This window comes from Nycticebus coucang, chromosome 2, assembly GCF_027406575.1.
Source record: "Nycticebus coucang isolate mNycCou1 chromosome 2, mNycCou1.pri, whole genome shotgun sequence".
Lineage (NCBI taxonomy): Eukaryota > Metazoa > Chordata > Mammalia > Primates > Lorisidae > Nycticebus > Nycticebus coucang.
Genome location: NC_069781.1, coordinates 178800365 through 178822714, shown reverse-complemented (window position 1 = coordinate 178822714; position 22350 = coordinate 178800365). Strand labels below are relative to the sequence as shown.

Sequence of the window (22350 nt, the reverse complement as noted above, 5' to 3'; positions counted from 1 at the left end):
ATATGAAGAGATATGGAGTATATTCAACTCCTTCAAAGGGACAGCAACACAAAATTAAACTGAACAATAAGAGAGTGCTATAAATTCAAATTAGTAGGGATCAATACAGTTGAGGGGTGCAGTAAGAAGCCCTCCCAAAAATTGGGCCCTAAGATGGTGTTTCAAAGGTAATCAAACCTTTAACACAACCAAGACCAAGTAATTTTGTGTCAGTATATACCCTCATCTAGCTCATCTAGTGTGTCTCCCCTGCTCTGATTTAAGCATAATAAGATCCCTTCTTCACACTCTCGAGAGCTGGGGTAAGGAAGGAGTGGTTGGGCTTGTTTCACCAGATGTGACGTAGATAATCATTTAATCTAATGAAGCTGGATATGGGGAAGAACCCAAGCTGTCCATTTAGCACCAAGATGCCAAGAGAACCTGGATTAGGGTAACCAAGACACACTGCAAAGTTATTCATTGTTGATCTAAAACAAAATTTAGCTGAGTGACTTGTATTTTATCTGGCAACTATAGCCTGGCTCCATCAGGAAACTTTTCAGTGTTCATGAGAGGGATTTATATGTCACAAAAAGGTAAGATTACTGAACAAGGCCACCCATTACTCTTTCCTAACTGGGACAGAGATTTTTATTGGCAGGTTCATTGCTGTTAATGCTGATGGAGCTTACTGTAGAGAATGGAGAAGGAAGTCTGGACTTGGGGAGTATTGGAAACTAATATAACAGGTAAAAAGGTGTTTGAATTTGTACTTAGCTCTTTCAAGAAACTCACTGTCTCAAGTCAATCCTGAGACATTTGATTGCCTGCTCAGGAGGTATCACGAAATCACTAACATATTCTATGGTTTGGCAAGAGACTCTCTTCGCATGTTTCTTTCTGATGTTTCTCTCTGGACTCCAAGGAGGTCACAGACACACCCCTGAGACAAAATGTCTATTCTTCCCCATCCCTACTCGCTACCTCCTCACCTTGCTTGGCTAAAGAAAATGTCTCTCTCCCCCAAGCCAAGTCTTTGAATTTTACCTCCCTCAGAGCTCTGTTGTGTTCAGTCTTATGCTATAGCTATGCATGGTTTGTGGGTTTCTGTGGTTTAGTCTGTAAGCTCCCTGAGGGCAGGAATGCGCAGCCCCCCAGTCCCTAGCCCCAGGTCCTGCATATGGAAAGACTCCACAAATAAATGTTTTCTGAATGAGTTTTGTAGAGCCTTCTCATGAACCTACAAATGAGACCCCCAGATAGACTCTGACTTGACTCTCCAAGACTGCGATTGGAACTGAAAATGAAATGACATCAGTTGAAGGGGTCCAGATTCCCCTCCAGGGCTTGCACTTAGAAAAACCACTGACAACACTCTTCACCATGTACTCTCAAAAGACTCTCTTTGGCTTCTGAATACACCGGCACTTTTGAAATGGATGCAAGCCCTTCCACACCTGCTGGGCTCCATTTATAATCCACTGCAACCATTAATAAGAAAAAAAAGACTCATATGCTGCCTTTTTAGCCACTTTCTTATTCAGTACTAGGAAAGCCCCCCAGGAGACAGGACCTCCAACCTCTCAGGCAGGAGAGAAATAACCTTTTCATACTCCCTTTACAGACTTGTAGAAGCTCTAGGGGTAGGACTGCCACCATTCATGGCCAGCTGTGATAACAGACCAGTTCAGAATGAGGAACATAGTGCATGGAGGCTTAGTAGATAAAAGGCCAAGTGCACAAAATATACCCATCCCTGCCGAGGTTCCAGGTCCCGCTGAGACCCTCCTACCTCCACGAGGCTGCTCCTGCTGAGGTTCCAGGTCCTGCTGAGGCCCTCCTACCTCCATGACGCTGCTCCTTGAAGATGCTCCCACCCAAGTCCTACATTCTGCCATGCCTGGGCACTGCTTTCTTCTCTTTCTGAGAAGGAGTCACAGGATCAGTGCTTCTGAAGACAGAAGGCTGCGGCCTACAATGTTCAGCAACCTCATTCTCTATCCCAGTGTCTTTCCAGGTATTTCCTTATACTTGTCACCCCAGCATGAAAAAGCAGCATCCTTTCAGTAGCAGACATGGGCTGATTCGTCTGCCTGATCTCCATTCCTTGTTATTCTGAGGCTGTCAGTCATAGTTCCCTAAACCATTCTCCTCAGAGATGGCAAGGGTCCCAGGCCAGGCGAGAATCCTCCATGTCCAGGAATAGAGGGTGTGACTTCAAGTGACTGCCCCAGCTCTTCCCTGGAACTGATGCACAGACCTTTGAGACAAGCAGTCACTCTGTTTCTGCTGGTGTCACTGAGCTTGGAGGATAAGAATCTGGGACTGTCAGCGAGGACCTACCTGCAGAAAAGCCAAACCAAAAAAAAAAAAATGAGAGAGACGAGAAAAGGGAAGATATACACAAATCCTCTCATTGCCAAGCATCTGAATCCTTCAGTTTTTCCCTTGATCTTGCAAACTGTCCTCATGTAGGTAAGCCAGTTAGAGTAGATTCTAATAGCCTGCAACAAAATAAGTCACTACTAATATACTCCCTGATTTTCCTTCCAAGTAGGATAGACATTTGAGGAAATAGGGCCCCTCTTTTGCATTTCAGGAGAAGAGAATGGTCAGAAGAGAAGAAGGAAGAAAGCCAGACTGCAAACTCTGACATAATTGCTGTAGTGTGTGGCTATGGCTAACTGGAGAAAAACAAAAAAATAAGCAATAATCCCAATAACAATGGCTCCCCGTGTTTAGGGGAACTCCTGGCCATGGCCATGGTGAAGTTGACCCTCTCTCCCTGATCAAAGCTGTTTGATGAGAAGTGGGCAAAGCTTTGATGAAACCGAGTCAAACAGCCAGGAAGAACTGATCTGAAACACCATGCAGAAGTGAAATAAAAGGCTGCTGTTGGGTGTTGCAGTGGACTACGTGAAAGCAGCAGTGTTATCCAAGAACAGACAAGAGAGGGAGAGGAAGCAGGCACTTTATTCTTAACGACTCTCCTTTCTTACTTGAAACACTCCATTTGTTTTCTGACCTGCTATAACAGAGCAAAGAAATTAATATTTTAGCAGTTGGCACTTGAGTATTTTTTATTTCATTTGTTTTGTCTTGTTAGAAAAACATTTTTAGAGAAACATTTTTTTTCTAGGCTGCTTTAAGTGAAGAAAGTGAGATTCCAAACCTACTTTATAAGGACAGCAAGAAATAAAAAACTCTGCTGCAGAAAAAATGGTCCAGAATATTGGAGGTAGGCGAAGATGAGACTGGACTCCATGGCAGGATGCTGGAGCCTGAAGATTGGGGTGCCAGTGAGAAGTTCTTGGTGGTAGAGTGGCCAAGGAAGTTTTAAGAACAGGAGTCAGATCTACACTTCTATGTTTTTTATATTTAAGTCACGTTAACATCTTCTATATCTTCAATCTTCAGTGAAGTCTGATAACAGGTGTGCATGGGCAAAAAGGAGGAGATCAGATGAGTACCCAGCATGGGCTGGCATGGATCTGATCAAAGAGAACCATGGGGACAGATGAGAAGCGTTCATCAGCAACAGAAGCCTAGTCCTAGAAATAACACGACCAAGCTTTCACACTCTTGTTAGAGAGAACATCAACTTTTGTATAAGACGTGGGAAATAAGCTTTCAGACAATTTGTGTGAAACCCTAGTTTTTCAAAGCCCTTTGCTCCTGCTTCTGAGTTGACTATGAGACTGTATTTTTGAATCCCAAACAGGATCCCTTCGAGGACAGGGTCATGTCTTACTTATCCTGGTGTCTGGCACATTGCCTGGTACATACTTTTTAAATTCATAATAAACTTTATTTTTTAAACCTCACATCCGGTTTCCACTATTATTAACATCTTCCATTAGTACGGTACACTTGTTAAAATTAATGAACCAATATTCATACATTATTATTAACGAAAGTCTATACTTTATTCAGATTGCCTTAGTTTTCACCTAATGTCCTTTCACTATTCCAGGATCCCATTGAGGATGTATTCTATTTAATTATCCTGTCTCTTCAGGCTCCTCTTGGCGGTGACAGTTTCTCAGAATTTCCTTGTTTTTGATGACTTTGACAGTTTTTAAGTTCCAATCAGGTATTTTGTACAATGTTTCACAATTGGAATTTGTCTGACATTCTTCTCAGAATTAGACCAAGGTTTAGAAGAGGAAGATCACATATCAAAGGTACCTACTGTCAGCATGGCTTCTCACTGTTGATCTTGACCTTAATCACCTGACAGAGGATGTGACCTCCAGGTTTCTCACTGCAAAGTTACTCTCTTTTTCCTTCCCTTTCCACTCTTCACTTTACTGAAGAAGTGGCCACACATAGCCCACACTAAAGGCATGGGGAGTTATGCTCCATCTCCTGGGGTTACAGAGTGTGAACATAAAACATTTGGTTTCTTCTGCACAGGATATTTTTGTATTCTACTCCCTCCCATTTATTTATTTATTTATTTATTTATTCAATCATTTATTTATATCAGCATGAATGTATGCATATTGAATTTATATCTTGGGTATATCCAATACCGCTTTATTGCATTGATCAATTTTTTTCTGTTGGTCATTGGGAGCTCTTTCAGTTAGCTCCTGTATCCCTTGGAAATATCCCTTCATTGTGGACCTTTTTGTAGTTTTGTTTTTGTTTATTTTAGGGGAGCAGTGGGGGGATGGGGCTTTTTCTGGATTTTTTTTGGTTTGGGGGATTTTATTTGTTTTTGTTGTAGTTGTTGTTTATTTGTTCAAAAATTTTCTTACTTTCTAGTACACAAAATGACCCAGACAACCTTGTTTCTTATATTGGAAATGATATTAAAACCATAATCTGAGCACCAGGTGACTCATTGTCACTGGGATGGGGCTGTTACTAGACCCATTCAGCAGAGCAAGCAAGGAAATATATGTAAATATATGTGTGCATCTTAACACAAGTATATACATGCACCTAAAAATATTTCTATATGTAGCCATCCATATCCGTATTAAGCTATCAGTTCAATTCCAATATACTATGTACGTAGATGTGCAACAGTGTCAGAATTGTTAGCCTGTATTCCCATGAGATACAACTTAATCAACTAGAATAAATGCTTACATACAGCTTCTTTTGTCTTTAATTTCACAGATTCCATTCATTTCCAAAGTTACTTAGGTCAGCAACTTTCCCTCCTACCCTTTTTGGTGAGGTTGTTTCATACTTCTGTAATATAGCTAGATTGTTTTATCAGTCTGCATTCTATCCTAAAATTTCCCTGACTTCCTGGAACACATTATTCTTAGTAAAGCATCACAAGAATAGAGAAGCATGAATCCTGTGTACTCAATTTTGATATGAGGACAATTAATGACAATTAAGGTTATGGAGGGGGGAGGAAAAGCAGAAAGAGGGACGGGAGGGTGGGGCCTTGGTGTGTGTCACACTTTATGGGGGCAAGACATGATTGCAAGAGGGACTTTACCTAACAATTGCAATCAGTGTAACCTGGCTTATTGTACCCTCAATGAATCCCCAACAATAAAAAAAAAAAGGACATAGGCCATAATGTGACAATAAATGTACTTAATATGAATTATATAAATAAAATAAATTGCACAAATAGATATATTAGCCTCATCATTATGAGACATTATAAGATCTTACAATAAAAGCAGACTGAAGGCATCCTATCATTTTGGGATTTATTAATGTATTTCTTGCTGTCATAAAAAAAAAATTTCCCTGACTTCCTAAATGATTTTTTTAATTTACATACTTTCAAGTTCACTCTAATTCAATGAGTTTTGACAAGTACATAACATTATTTGTAACAATTATAATATTATGTATAATAACTTCACTGCGCTAAAACAATCCCCTGTGCTTCAACTATTTAATCTTTCCTGCCCTCCTCCTGGCAACCACTTATTTTTTTATTGTCTTTATGGTTTTACCTTTTCCAAAATGTCATATAATTGGAATTAAACAATATGCAGCCTTTTTAGACAGGTGTCCTCCACTTTGCAATATGAATTTAAGATTCATCTGTGTATTTTGTGCTTAATAGCTCATTTCATTTTCTCTCTGAATAATATTCCATTGAACAGATGAACTACAATTTATTGAAGCATATCTTGGCTGCTTTTAGTTTTGAGTGATTATGAATAAAGCTGCTATCAACATTCACATGCAGGTTTTTATGTGGACATAGTTTTCAAATCAGTTGGAGAAAATAACAAGGAGTGTGCTCTGCTAGATTGTATTTTAATACTGTGTTTAGCTGTGTAAGAAATTGGTGATTAGATGTGGTGGCTCACACCTGTGATCCCAGCACTTTGGAAGGCCAAAGCCAGTGAATCCTTGGGACCAGGAGTTCAATACCAGCCTGGGCAACACAGCAAGGCTCGGTATCTACAAAAAAAAATTTTTTTTTTTAAATTTTGCTGAGTGTAGTGGTACACACCTGTAGTCCTAGCAATTTGGGCACCTTAGCCAGAAGGATCACTTCAACTCAAGAGTTAAAAGTTGCAATGAGCTCTGATCACATCACTGCACGCCAGCCTGGGTGACAGAGTGAGATCCTGTCTCAAAAAAAAGAAAGTAAAAATAATAAGATAAAATTTTTTAAAAAGTAAAGAAAAACTGCCAAACTGTCTCCCAAAGCCACAGTTACTGGTTCTTGCACCAGCGATTATTTCATTTTGTTTTCATTTTAGCCATTCCAGTAAGTGTGTAGTGATATCTCATATTTAATTTATAATTCTCTAATGAAAAATGATGGTTAGAATCTTTTCTTACACTTATTTGTCATCTGTAAATCTTCTTTAGTGAGGTGACTGTTCAGATCCTTTGCCCATTTTTTGTTTTCTTATTGTTAAGGTCTAAGAATTCCCTGTATGCTTTGGATACAAGTTCTTTTCCTAGATATGTGTTTTGAAAATATGATTTGTCTCTCTGTTCTCTTAACAGTGACTCTCAAAAGTCTGTCTTTGCAGACCTTGTTCAGTTTAATAAAGTCCACCTTATCAATTTTTTCTTTCATGGATCACACGTTTGATATTGTATCTAAAAACTCATTGATAAATCAGAGGTCACCTGGATTTTTTTCCTGTATTATCTTATAGGAGCTTCACTGTTTTGTGTTTTATCTTTAAGTCTATGATCCATGTTGAGTTAATTTTTGTGAAAGGTGTAAGGTCTATGTCTAGGTTGGGTTTTGGTTTGTGTCTTATTTTTTATTTATTCATTTACTTTTTGTATACGGACAGCCAATAGTTGCAGCACCACTTTTTAAAAAGATTATCCTTTTTCCATTAAACTGCCTTCATTCCTTTGTCACAAATCAATTGACAGTACTTGTGTGGGTCTATTTCTGGATTCTCTATTCTGTCCCATTAATCTATTTTTTTATTCTCTCACCAATACGACATCATCTTCATTATCACAGCTTCATACCATGTATTAAGTCTTGAAGTTGAGTAATATCAGCCCTCCAACTTTGTTCTTCTCCTTCTGGGTCTTTTGCCTTTGTATATAGACTTTAGAATCAGCTTGTCAAAATCTACAAAATATCTTCCTGGGATCTTGATAGGAATTTCATTGAATACATAGATCAGGTAGGGAAGAAGCAACATCTTAACATTAGTGAGTCTTTCTTTTTTTTTTTTTTTATTGTTGGGGATTCATTGAGGGTACAATAAGCCAGGTTATACTGATTGCAATTGTTAGGTAAAGTCCCTCTTGCAATCATGTCTTGCTCCCATAAAGTAGTGAGTCTTTCAATCCATGAACATGCAATATATATTTATTTGGATCTTTATTTCTTATATCAAAGTTTTATAGTTTTCCATTTATAGATTCTATGCATATTTGTTAGATATATACCTAAGTATTTCATTTGGGGAGTACTATTATAAATTTTACCTTTCTATTTCAAATTCCAATCATTCATTTCTAGTATACAGGCAAGCAATTGACTTTTACATTATTTGTATCCTTTGATCTTTATAATCACTTATTAGTTAAGGAGTTCTTTGTAGATTCTGATTTTCTAGGTAGAAAATCATGTCATCTGAGAACAAAGGCAGTTTTATTTCTTCCTTCTTAATCTATATACTTTTTATTTCCTTTTCATGTCTTATTACATTATCCTAATATCATGTTGAATAGGAGTAATGAGAAAAATAATTCTTGTTTTGTTACCAAACTCAGGGGGAAAGCATGCAGTTGTTCACCCTTAAATATGACGTAAGATGTAGGTTTTTATAGATGTCCTTTATAAAGCTGAGGAAGTTCCCCTCTATTCCCAGTTTACTGAGAAATTTATCATACAGAGAAGCCTCACCAGGTCTCCCATCAGGGAAGGGTTTGTTCCCCCAGTTATTGGCTCTCTCAGGGATTGCCACAGCTACAAAGCCACCTTGCCCCCCAGAACATTCTTCGGGGACAGCTCATATTCAGTAATTGTCAGAGGTGTGGTATAAAGGTCCAACCATTTTAGTCCAATTAAAACTAACTCTGGTAGATAACATGTGCTCAAAGTTCCACGTGGAGTCAGCCAAAGTTTTGCCAAGCCCATTTCACGGTTTACCTTTTCCCTCTACTTAACCTGCTTCCCGCACCTCTGTTCAACAAATGCTGATTTCTGCCAAATGCCCTCAGTGCCTACTTTCAAGAATGGAACCTTTCTCTTACAGAGAAAACTAATTTTCCATGGTATTTCACTAACAATGAGGTGGATCTTTTTTCTACCAGACCATCAGCTGCTTCACAAGAAAAAAATAAAATATATATATATGTAGAGGAAAAACAGTAGGAAAGAATTCCCCTCACCACTTGTTACCACTCGAGAGTGCTATATTTTGAAGCATAGCTATAGGGTCTGTATGCGTTTGCCATTAATAGTCAACAGAGATTCTTCCAAGGCCCCTTGTCCACAGTGCAGAGTAATACAGCCACATTGACAGAGATGTTCGGAGTCTGAAATATCCCAGCTCCCATCCTAGCCAAGGGAGTAATCCAAGTGGGTAGATGTTACAACCAGAAAGCCTCTTCCAAAAGCCACACTACAGGCACAAAGCCAGAGAGCTGATCAGAGAAGCATAGAGATGAAGCTCCGGGGGATTAGGCAGAGGGTTGTCAGCAGGGGTTCCAGCTCAGGATCACATGAAACAGAGCGCTACAACCTAGAACAGCATCTTGCATAAAGTGGGAATGTTCAATAAATATTTGCTGATGAATTAATGAGTGTATTTGGAGTTAGGAGTTCTAGCTCCTGGTCCCAGTTTTTGGATACACAGTATATAATTGAAAGCCAACTATAATACATTTCCATGCATTAAACCTTAAAGCAATACTTTATAGAATGATAAATACTTTATAGATTGAATTCTGTAAGTAGAACTTCTTTACCTCCTTAGATGGATAGCTATTTCGTAGTAACTAACTAATATTTCTATTTTAGTAGCATCCACATCTTTGAAGATAAAGCAATGTTTGTGCAATTATATGCATATTTTGTTGCATTTGTTCTTATTAGCAGGTTGAAAAATTGAGTGGAGAGAGAAAAATGAAAATGCTGATAGCTGTGATAAGAAGCGTAGGTCTCGTTAACGCAATACAATAGAGACAAAGGTAGAAATCATTACGCCTGTACAAAGTGATAAGTCATTATCTTCAATCAGATGCTCATTGACTTCAAGCTGGTCAACCTCATACTCTGTTATGAAAAAAAAGAACAAAATGAAAGGACACGTATGAAATATATAAATCATTGAGGAAGACGCCTAAAAGGCAAAGTATAATTAGGGATATTAGAATGATTTTCAGCTCTCTATTAACAGAATCCAAATGCAATCTTGTTGAAGTTTTATCCATTTGACTTTTGCATAAGTCTTCAAAAGAAAATTATCTACAAAATTGGGGGAATACCTCGATTAATGGATGGACTTCCACTCTTACAGAGTTGTCGTACATCTCACATTAAGCAACAAAATCTGTAACTTCAATACTGGTTTTAACTCTGTGACATTCAGAGAAGCCTTGCTATTTTTTAAGTACAAACATATTGATAACTTGTTGGCCTAATACCAATATATACAAATAGATAGGTACAGGTATGTGTGTGGTTCTGTGTATATTTATATACTTGGCACCTACTCTCTTTTCTGAAATGTGGTCTATGAAGAAGGATGTTTAAAAAACAAAACAGATGAAAGTATAGAAAGACAATGGGGTGGAGAGGAGAAACTCTAGGCCTAATTCCCAGCCCTCCTCCTGAGGTTGATACTGCCCTTTCTTCTAAACTACATCCATCACCCTTACTCTGCTTCTCTTTTACCTCCAGGCCACCACACCTAACACTAAAGCCTGACTGTGGTTCTGGTTCCCAACCACCTGCAAGGAGAGATTCAAGCCTAGAAGATGAAGGGAGCTCAGCCTTTGACCTGGTCATCTCTCAAGTGGAACAATGTTTGAGGACAACAGGTGGATGAGGACGACATTATTTTAATGCTTCTTTTTAATAAAATACTATAAGCAACACAGCCATTTCAACATTGTCTTAAATAAATACTGAAAACTTTTTCAGCATGCTCCAGGATTTTGCTGAAGACATAAAAGTGTTTTGAACAATACACAGTAGGTATTTTCCCATTTGCAAATTTAACATTCACAATTTTCATGATTTGCGAGAAACTCTGGACAACTATAATGCAAAACAATGTGTGATTTTGCTAAGGCACTTATGTGAATCTCCTCCACGGGGAGCTGGTATGTGGGGAATTAGCATCTAGGTGGTAAAGAATAAAGGTAAAGTGGTTAGTTGCTACTTTGTTGCTCATTGGAGTGCTGTTGGTGAATCTGGGGGTTCTTGAAAGTCTGGACAAATACTGAGAATCTACTTTATAGTTTAACACTGTTAGGTTTATAATCATGATATGTATAAATTCAGATAGATCCCACTGTGATGACCCCAATGGACTACCAAAGCCAACTGCGGGTACCCAGAGTGGTCAAAAACCAGATAACCCACCTCTGTTTTACATTCTTCTAGGGCACTGGGCATAATAATTGGCATAATAATCTAGCACTTACTTGTTTGCACCATATAAACATTAAGATATTATTAAAAATATTTTGGCCACTAATGTTGAGTGCTGGTATGCCTCCTCATACTATCCATGACAGCAGTGGATCCACTCCCGCTGCCTTTACCCCCTCACCTTGTGTCTAGAGGTAGGTCTATTAATCTGGTTCTGGATAAAGAGATATAAGTAGAAGCCATCTGAGGGAAATTCTGGAAAAATTTTACTTTCCTATAAAAGAGATAAATGTGGCCCAAACAATTGCCCCCACTTTCTTGCCTTGAACATGACCATGAGAACTAAAGCTAGAGCAGCCTCTTTAGCCACATGACCATGAAGCAGCAAGTGACAGAGAAAGAATTGCAGCGACAATGGATCCTGACATTTCCGAGCCACTAAACCAATGTTACCAAGCTTCTGTGTGAAAGGAAAGAAGACCCTCTTCTCTTTAAGTCTTCATAAGTCAGTGTATCTGTTTCCTGTGGCCAAAAAAATAAAAATATATCACTCATAAAAACACAACTTGAATACATGATACCTAAACACTCCAGTCCCATATTCTATGACTAAAAAGCTAAGAGAGAGGCTCTTTGAATGGCAACCTTGATACTTCAGACCTCCTGACTTTACCATGCTGGCTGGAGCCTAGGGCTTCCCCAGGAATCCTCTCTTAGATTTTCTTTTCTTTTTTTTTTTTTTTTAATTAAATCATAGCTGTGTACATTAATGTGATCATGGGGCACCATACATTGGTTTTCATCACACTGGTTAACATAGCCTTCCTGGCATTTTCTTAGTTATTGTGTTAAGACATTTATATTCTACATTTAGTAAGTTTCACATGTACCCTTGTAAGATGCACCGTAGGTATAATCCCACCAATCACCCTCCCTCTGCTCATCCTCCCCCCTCCCTCCTCTCCCTCTTCCCCTTCCCCACCTCTCTTAGATTTTCACCACACTTCTTTTAGTGGACGTTCATACCCCAGAAGAAACTGACTTTTGTCTGTAGTGTATCGTGGTATCTCTTTCTACCAGTCTCATCTTTTTTTTTTTTTCTTTTTTTCTTTTTTTTTTATTAAATCATAACTGTATACAATGATATGATTATGGGGCATCATACACTCACTTCATAAACCATTTGACACATTTTTATCACAGTGGTTAACATAGCCTTTCTGGCATTATCTCAGTTACTGTGCCAAAACATTTACATTCTACATTTACCAAGTTTCGCAAATACCCCTATAATATGCACCACAGGTGTGATCCCACCGATTCCCCTCCCTCTACCCACCCCCCCCTTTCCCACTTCCCCCTATTGTTAAGTTGTAGCTGGGTTATAGCTTTCATGTGAGAGTCCCAAATTAGTTTCATAGTAGGGCTGTGTACATTGGGTATTTTTTCTTCCATTCTTGGGATACTTTACTAAGAACAATATGTTCCAGCTCCATCCATGTAAACATGAAAGAGGTAAAGTCTCCATCTTTCTTTAAGGCTGCATAGTATTCCATGGTATACATATACCACAATTTATTAATCCATTCGTGGATCGATGGGCACTTGGGCTTGTTCCATGACTTAGCTATTATGAATTGGGCTGCAATAAACATTCTGGTACAAATATCTTTGTTATGTTGTGATTTTTGGTCTTCTGGGTATATGCCCAGCAGAGGGATTACAGGATTGAATGGCAGATCTATTTTTAGATCTCTGAGTGTTCTCCATGTATCTTTCCAAAAGGAATGTATTAATTTGCATTCCCACCAGCAGTGCAGAAGTGTTCCCTTTTCTCTGCATCCACGCCAACATCTCTGGTCTTGAGATTTTGTGATATAGGCTAGTCTCATTGGAGTTAGATGATATCTCAAAGTACCAGTCTCATCTTTGGTGTCACATCTCAGTTACCAATGAACTATTTCAGGAAAGAGATAAATCCTCAGGAAGGGCTGACAAAGGCCATTGGTGGTTCCCTCAATCACACTAGACCTGTCGAGAACAAGGGCAGCCTGAAATGCCGAGAAAGGAACAAAATGAGTGACGATAAAGAAACAGTGCCCCTCCAACATTTCTGTGTTGATCTGATCCACGTGCCATGGAAAGTTCAGCTCAGCAAACTCTTTTGTAGGAGGTCCACCAGCTAGAAAGACATTAAGATTGTGTTTCCATCCAAAGGGCAATACAATTCAGCTTAATTAAATAACTTTTGGAAGCACCTGCTGCAGGCCGGATTGTATGAGAAGAGTCAGAAACATAAAGTGAATTCAGACTCAGGCCACAGCCACAGGAGATCACCTGATTCACCTTTATGATGAGACACCCGCTTCTTTAACAGATAAGCTGAGAGTCCTCCATTTTCATTTTTTTATCCAGGTTGGGATGTAATAATTTCATCTTCTCTGGAGTTTCAGTGTTTCTCTGTCGGTATTACTAAGCCAGATGCTGTTTATTGGGCCTCCTGCTGGGGGGTGGCTGGCAGATAGGCTCCTTAACTTTCCATTCATCCTCAGCCTGTGCCATTGTGTAGGCAGGCTGCCCAGCCTGGATGTCAACTTTTTACAAACAGCTATTGAAACTGTCAGTTATCTTGATGAGCACTGCTCCAGTGAAAGAACAGCATAATTGGGGGGTGAAGTGTTAGTGAGTTTTTTTTTCACCAGCAACAGGAATAAAACTGCTTTCTGGGGATAATGTATTTACTTGTTATTATGTGGTGTGTAGCACATAAATTCCAAATAATTCAAGAGTGAAAATATCTAATTCCTCAGCTTTTAGGAGAATATATATTCTCTTTAGTTCCAGAAAACACAAATATTCACAGAACCCTATTTCTTTCTTTCTTATTATTTTGTTGGCCTGATTTTAAACAGGAAAAAATCCTGATGCTTATTTTTCTTGGATATTTGTATGCTTAAATACAAGGCAGCAAAACTATAATATAAAAGGACCCCAGTGATTAAGCCCCAAGGCAAAGATATGAATTTAAATGATCTATGACACTGTCCCCTACCGCACCAGATGGCTCATTATTAAGTCAACCAAAATGTAATTTCTAGTATCCTTCCCATCCTGCCTAGTCTATCAATCCAAAACTCTAGCCATTTTCCCACTCCTGACCATCCTTTAAAACCCAATTCAATTGCCAAAACCTTAGTGACACCTTCCTCTCTCCCCAGCCAGCACTAACTACCTCTTTTCCCCTACCATTCATCTGTGTTCAGCATTTCTCTGGCCCAGCCTTTCTCCAGCTATATTCTAATTGTTGTTTTAACTTCCTTTCTTTCCCCTTCATTGTGTCCCAGGAGATGGAGACCAAGTTTATTCATGTTTGTGCCCCAGGGTCTTGTGTGTTTTCTGGCACATAGAATACCCTCACTATGGGTTTGCTAGATGGAAAAAGAAAAGAGAAGCTGTGACGAGGATTGAGCATCTTGGTGCCAGCTTGCTCCCCAAAGAGCTCCACGTAGAGCAAGGGCACTGGGGCTCTGTCTCCCAGAACCCAGCAGAGGGCAGCAAAGAGCTAAGGAGCAGTTATCCTTGAGGGATAACTCCCTCCCAGAAAGGTTTTCCTACTGCTGGGAAAGGCCATGTAACAGTGTGGACAGGACAAGCAACACCAAAAATCAGGGATACATAATGTCACATGTCATAGGGTGCACAGGTAGGACATCAAACCTGGTGGAAATGTATGAGGACACTAAACAACATAAGGGATTCCCACAGTGGGCCCAAAACAATTAGGGTAGATTGTGTTTTAGGGGACAGGAGCTCATCTGAAGGTACAAGGCCTGGGCCCAGGAGAGAATGTCCCTCAACTGAGCTCAAGGTCTTGGTCAGAAGAAGATAATGAATGGGGAGCAAAGCAAAATGTCCACACGGTCTGGGTCACAATAGGAAACCAGAAAAAAAAAAAAAAATAGGAAGCCAGGACTTTGAAGAGCCAGACCTAAAGGTTAGACAGCCTCTGAGGCCAGAATTTAGCAGGGAGAGCAGGCAGGAACAGAAGGTTCTACTGGTCAGTTCGGGAATCCCAAGAGCATGGGGCCTGAGTGGAGAGGATGGAGCAGCTGTGTTTTGAAGTAACCAAGCTTCTCCCACGTCCCTCTTAAGGCCTTGACAAGCCACACCTATGCTTCCACTCAGCACTAAACTACATGGTTCCCCTTTCAAATTAATTCCAAAAATCTCTCAATTGTCCCAATCACCACCCAATTCAATCAACTGCCCCTCATGAATGAGGTTCTAGTGTGAATCAAAGTTCAATTAGCCAGGAGCAGAAAATTCAAAACAAACTCAAACATACTCATTCACATACCCACAGAGTTTGGGTATTAGATTGCTTTTTTTGTTTGTTTTTTTGAGACAGAGTTTCACTTTGTTGCCCTGGGTAGAGTGCTGTGTCATCATAGTTCACAGAAACCTCAAACTCTTGGGCCCAAGCAATTCTTTTGCCTCAGCTTCCCAAGTAGCTTGGACTATAGGGGCCCGCCACAATGCCTAGCTATTTTTTTATTGTTGTTGTCATTGTTATTTAGCAGGCCAGGGATGGGTTCAAACCCACCAGCCCCCATGCAGAGTGGCCACCACCCTAACCACTGAGCTATAGGCGCTGAGCCCACCTGGCTATTTTTAGAGACAGGGTCTCACTGTTGCTCAGGCTGGTCTGGAACTCCTGAGCTCAAGTGATCCACCCGCCTCAGCCTCCCAGAGTGCTGGGTTATAGGCGTGAGCCACTGCACCCAGCCTCGAATGCATTATATGATTGCAAAGCCCTACACTTTTGCTGCTGAAAGTGTAGTCCCTGGACTGTAGCAATATCATTACCAAGGAGGTTGTTAAAATGCAAACCTCAGTCCTCATCCCAGACCTACTGAATTGGGATCTGCATTGTAACAAGATCTCCTGGTGATCTGCATGCACATCAAATCTGAGACACACTTTCCACCACCACTGAGTCCTGTCTACATCTCTGACCATAACTTGAGGCATTTTCTGCCTTGACAAGAGTGTTTCAGCCATACCAAACTTCTTTCTGCTCTTGAAATAATACTGTGCTTAATCCCAACTTCAAGTCCCTATCCTCTCTGTTTCCTCTGTCCAGAGCCATGGATGGGTTTTTGTGACATTCAGATCTTGACTTAAAGGTCAGCTCTTCAGAGAGGCCCTCCCTCAGTACCCAGCCCAAAGGAACTATCCGAGCCCCTGTGCAGTTTTACTTCTATGCACAGCACACATCAGAATCACCTGGAGACCTTGTTAAACCACAGATTCCTGTGCCCACGCCCAGAGTCTCTGATTCAGTAGGTACAGGGCAGACTTTAAAAATGTGCATTTCTAAGAAGTTGCCAGGTGGTGCTGATGCTGTCCATCTGGGATTATCCTTCAAGAATCACTGCTACTGTCTCATGATCTGATGATGTTTTTCTTGATCTCTCTTTTCTGCTGCATCATCTCCATTCCACTGGAATGTCTCCTCCATGAGAGCAGAGAGTTTGTTTTATTCACTCTCTCCAGTGCATGATGTATAGGGGGTGCTCTTTAATATTTAACATGTGAACAAAAATAAATTAATCAGCAACTAATTCTTTTCCTTATGGATTTTGTATGTTTTGTGCTTGGCTTAATCTAATTTAGCAGTGACTTTGCATTCTGTCCTGCGCACATACATTACTGCCCATGTCACATGTGTGTTCATTAGCCACAATTTAACTTACAAAAATATAAGCCACACACACAGAGTTGGCTATATTTCATCTACACCTATTATTGACATTATATTTTAGGTCTGGGACTTTGTTACTTGATCTTCTACTTGAGGACAGACACTCCTTCTGGTATCATACCAAGGATATACAGCCGCTTTTTAACAGCATGAGCTCAGTGGTATTTTCTTTAAATGGGTTTAACATCTTCTTACATATAAGATTGAAAGAGGAAAAACAAACAATTGATACATTCATATAGCCATTCTTGCATACTCTACAAAGTAACATTCTCACACACCAGAATTAAATATATCATCATAAGGTTGAACTGATCACTATGAATACAACTCAGGAACGTTCTGCAGCTGGAATAGCCACAGTTATGAGTCTGCAGATAATTGTGCTTATCCTCTTCTCCTGCCACCTAAACCCTGTCATGCCCCCTGCCACCCATACCTTCTTCCTTTCCCAGCCAGTTCCTCCTGGCAGGACCCTCCACATACCTGCCTCTCTATTTGCACCACACTCTAGATCTCATCCCCACTGAGAGACAGACGTGTTTTCATCTCTAATGCTGAGGCAGAAATCCTCCCTATATAAAGAGGAGCCAGAAGCAAAGGCCAAACTTGCAATCTATGAATCTAGAGCTAACTTCCCTCCAAGTTGGTCATGGGGGGGAAACCTAGGGCGGGGGCAGAGGAGTGGTCTTGCTAATTAAACCAGATTCAAGGTGTCTGGGGTCTAGTGTAAGATGCTGTGAGTAAATGTCAAAGCTCACAGAATGACAAAGCCTCCCTGTTAGAATACTGACGGGCAAGAACAGCAGTGGCTGGGGAGATGCTGACTCTCTGTGGCTAACCTGTGTCACAACTGTCCTTCCTGAGCACTGATGACCAGAAACGACATTGAAGGCAGCAGGTGCCCTGAGAGGTGGGCTTCACTTGTAAGAGATGCCCTGGCTGCACTTGTAAGAGATTATTAAAAGCACCAGCATAAATGGAAATGAGTATCTAAAAAGGGATGCTTCATTACAAGCCAAGGTCTGAGACCTCAATCAAATACAATATCAATTCAGTAAAGTCTATTTGAAGACTTTGAAGATCCACTTTTACTTTGTACCTACATTAATTACAAAACATTGGCTTGATCCTAGATTGAAAAGACTTACAATGAATGTTATTTTTAAACACATTGTTTCAGTTTTCAATATAGAAAAAAATATTTTGGTGCAGGGGACCTGCAAATGAGCATTAATTCTGGCTTTTGGTCTACAATTCCTTTTCTGTATGGGACCTGACTGTTCCTCTAAGATAAGTATTTGACTAACTCATTTGGGCATTTATTTTGTCCTTTTTTAATACTCACACCAATTCTATGAAGTAGAAAGAACAGATATTAACAATTATCATTATTGCTTTTTGTGATTAAAATCTCAGATTCCCAGACATCATGTAACCTGCCTGAGAACACAGCCATGAAGTGGTGAACCTAGGACCCCATTTGTAATGTCATGAAAACTCCTGGGGAAGAAAAATTTTACCAGGCACTGCAAGCCATCAGAACCATCTCAGAACCAGGCAGCACTCTCTGATGGCTTTATCTTGGACAATGAGCTGGGAACTCTGCCTGCTTTCACACACAGCTCACCATCAGTTGCTACAACTCTTCCTTTTTACTTGCAACTACCGGAAGAGATCCTTACTGCAATCTCAATGGTGCTGGTAGCTTCAGCTTCCACCAGACATGATCTTTTCACTGAAAAAGTTCTGGGGTGTTGCATAGGAACAAAATTTTATATCTTAACTGAATAGTCTTTGTGCTGTATCTCATTTGTAATGAGGTGTCTTTCTCATTCCTCTCCCTAGCTCCACCCAACCCTATCCCCTTCTAGGGCATGGCACATGCAAAGCTCGGATACCTGAAGAAGAATTTGGTAATGTAACTCAATGTGGAAGAAGAGACAGTATCATAACAGTGACTATGATATAAGATCAATGTTGGCAATGCTGGTCTAGTCACCAGGATCAAAAGCTACCACTACCACTATCATCACCAACATTCTAATAAGCCATTCTAGCTGCAATCTCAAATTCGTTCATACTAAATATTTTTTATTGTTTTAAAGCAACAAAATCCCAAATAAGGCACCAGCAATACACAAGTAGACCTTACCAATTTAATGTCACAACTGAATTCAGGTATTTCTTGAGGAAAAAGTGAATTGAGAACAGTGGGGTGAGACTTTATTTAATGTTACATTTTCTTAAACCATTTTAATTTCTTTATATTCAAGTAAATGAAGATCATTCTGACAAAAACATTTTATTTAGAATTAGAAGTATTTTTTTTAAAACCTTAATTGTTTATATTTTTCATTTTTTTTTAATTTTTTTATTAAATCATAACTGTATACAATGATATGATCATGGGGCATCATACACTCACTTCATAAACCATTTGACACATTTTTATCACAGTGGTTGACATATCTTACTAATTGTTCAGTAATGTTCCCTATCAGAGCTATTTGGGATATAGTCCTGGAAAAACTGTCATTTGAAGCACTATGTTAATTCACAAGTTTCTCTTCTGCTAAAGAGTCTTTCTAAAAGCATAATAAAACACTGGGACAAAAAATCCTATAACTGTGAATACAGAGAGATTGGAGGGAAAATGACAAGAATAGTGAATGTGAAAAAGAGGGATAAATTTCCATTCTTCATCATACACAAAAATCAATTCAAAATGTATTAAAGAATTAAATGTAGGACCTGAAACTATGAAACTAGCAGAAGAAAACTTTGGAGAAACATGACAGCACACTGGTCTAGGCCAGTGGTTCTCAACCTTCTTAATGCCATGATGTATTTTCATTGTTACAAAGGGGTCGCAACCCACAGGTTGAAAACTGCTTGTCTAGGCAAAAATATTATTGGACAAGACCTCAGAAGCACAGGCAACAAAAGCAAAAGCAGACAAAAGGGATTGCGTGAAGCTTCTGCACAGCAAGTGAAACAACGCAATGAAGAGAAAATCCACAGAACAGGAGGAAATACTTGCAAACTGTCCACCTGCCTTAGTCCATTTGTGCTGATACCTGAGAGTGGATAATTTATAAAGAAAAGAGGTTTATTTGGCTACAACAAATGCACCAGCATCGGCTTCTGCTGAGGGATTCAGGCTACTCCCACTCTTGGTGGAAGGCGAAGGGGAGCCGATGTGCACAGAGATCATGTAGCGAGAGAGAAGGCAAGAGAGAGGGAAAGTTGCCAGACTCTTAAACAGCCAGCTCTTTCTGAAGCTAATAAAGCAAGAACTTACTCATCACCAAGCTATTCATAAACAGCACCTGCACCCCCATGACCCATACACGTCCCTGTAGGCCTCAAACTTCAGCATGAGATTTGGAAGGTCAAAATCCAAACTACAGAACCATCCAACAAGGGGTTAATAATCAGAATGTATTAGGAACACCATGCAATAGTAAAAACCAAATAATCCAATTTTAAAATGGACAAAGCTAGGCAAGGAGGCATGCACCTTAGTACCAGCTACTTGGGAGGCCAAGGCAAGAGGATCACTTGAGCCCAAGAGTTCAAGGCCAGCCTAGGCAACATACAAAGTCCCTATATCTAACTTTTTAAATTAGGCAGACTGGGCGCGTTGGCTCACACCATAATCCTAGCATTCTGAGAGGCAAAGGAGGAGGGATCACTTGAGCACAGAAGTTTGAGGTCACAGGGAGCTGTGATGTTGCCACTGCACTCTAGACTGGGTGACAGAGCAAGACCCTCTCCCAAAAAGAAAAATAAAATAGTCAAAATATCTGAATAGACATTTCTCAAAAGAAGATATACAGATAGTCAATAGGTATATGAAAAAGTGCTCAGGGCAGCACCTGTGGCTCAAAGGCTCAAGGACGGTTGGCTAAGAGGGTGCCAGCCCCATATGCCGGAGGTGGTGGATTCAAACCCAGCCCCAGCCAAAAACTGTCAAAAAATAAATAAATAAATAAAATGAAAATCAAAAAATCTTGGTAATATCAAGTCTTTACAAGAATGCAGTTAAGACAGAAGGGGTAGAGACAAGATGGCTGACTGAAGCCAGCTTTCCACAGAGGCTCCTGTCCAGAAGGAGAGTTAAAGGACAGAAATTTAGCAAGTAACCTGGTGGATTAGAGCTTCACCAAGAGAGAAGGTTGAAGAACACACATCAACCCCACTGAGGCAAGCTGCGACCCCAAGGATACAAACAAAAGTTAGAAAATCCATCACCAAGCTGATGGGAGTCCCCTCCCCCATGAGAATGGCTCAGAGTGCCCCACAAACAAACGAGCAGAGTTCAAAGGTCCTCCCACTACATTCCACGGGAGAGACCCTCTAAAAACTGGACCTACCTCCCCTACTAGGGTGCCATGGCATTCTCCTGCCAGGCATAAAACTGTATAACACTGTATATATTCTCTACATGCAACTCTGAGCTCCCAGCACTCCCCTCCACTCTCACTCTGAGGTCTGGAGGCCTGTCCCACAGGAGTCCAGATTCTTGGGTGATTTCTTGAGGGGTGTGGACAGGACCTAAACTGCAACTGGTCAGTGCTGACTCTGGGGCACGGGAGTGAGGAAAGGACGGTTGGCTAAGAGGGAACCACACAGGAGCGGCGGTGCCCCAAGGCGCAGAGCAGCAGCCGTCTTTTGGCAACAATAGGGCTCACTCCCGCATATTCTGAAGCCACACCCCCTGTCTCCCCTGGGCAACCAGACGAGGCCGGGCATCTACTCAGGTGGCAACCACCACGGAACAGATCTGGGACAGAAACACAGGCCTCGTGAGTAAAGGGTTTGCCTGAGGCGGTACCAGCCTGGGTGGAGCGCAGGAACTAGAAACACAGACAGAGAGCTGGGAAGTTCCCAGGGCAGGGCTGACCCAGAGGACCGCTTTACTGAGCCTAAGACACACCTGGCCCTCAGGGGATCAGGTGATATAGACAAAGGAAGACAGGAGGCTAGAACTGACAGGTAACCAAATACAAACCTGCAAGAGCAAAGACAGGGCCTGAGGCGCAGGCTCTGGGAACTCAAAACAGCTTCTCTTCTGCAGTGAAATTTTGGCAGGAACAGAAACAAATTCCCGCAAAGTTGTTCTGTTCTGTTCTGTCAGTAACATCAATCAGGGGTGGGGCTGGAACTGAGTGAACACCGTCCAGCCTCCATCAAGTGCCCAAGGTTGTCAGGCCTCACCTCCCCCTGCTGGATAGAGGCAGAGCACAGCGGCTTGGCTGAGCAGAAACAGATTTCCATGTGATTCAGGCAGGTGCAAACCCCTGGAGTATCTGTTCACTATAGGCAACTGGGTCAAAGCCCTGTGGGACTATCAGTGACTGGGTGTGACAGAGGTGCAAGGTGGGGAAGGAGGCATCAACCTTCCCAAACTGATCTATTTGCTGGGTGGGTCCTCCCGACTCCACAGAGCACTGGAGCAAGCCATATCTGAGTAGTCACCAGACCCCTGCGATCCAGTTGCCAGAGACCTTTTTTTTTTTTTTTTTTATTGTTGGGGATTCATTGAGGGTACAATAAGCCAGTTACACTGATTGCA

At 40.7% G+C, this 22350-nt stretch overlaps 1 protein-coding gene across 1 annotated transcript in view; it reads right to left on the bottom strand.

Annotated features, from left to right (window-relative positions):
- The window catches only part of CDH13 (cadherin 13), a 1454811-nt gene that overhangs the window by 1384447 nt on the left and 48014 nt on the right, over positions 1 to 22350 (bottom strand). Inside the window, exon 3 of the mRNA XM_053609618.1 lies at positions 1775 to 2325. The gene's annotated coding sequence lies outside the window, so the exon portion shown is untranslated. The remainder of the gene's footprint in view (positions 1 to 1774; positions 2326 to 22350) is intronic.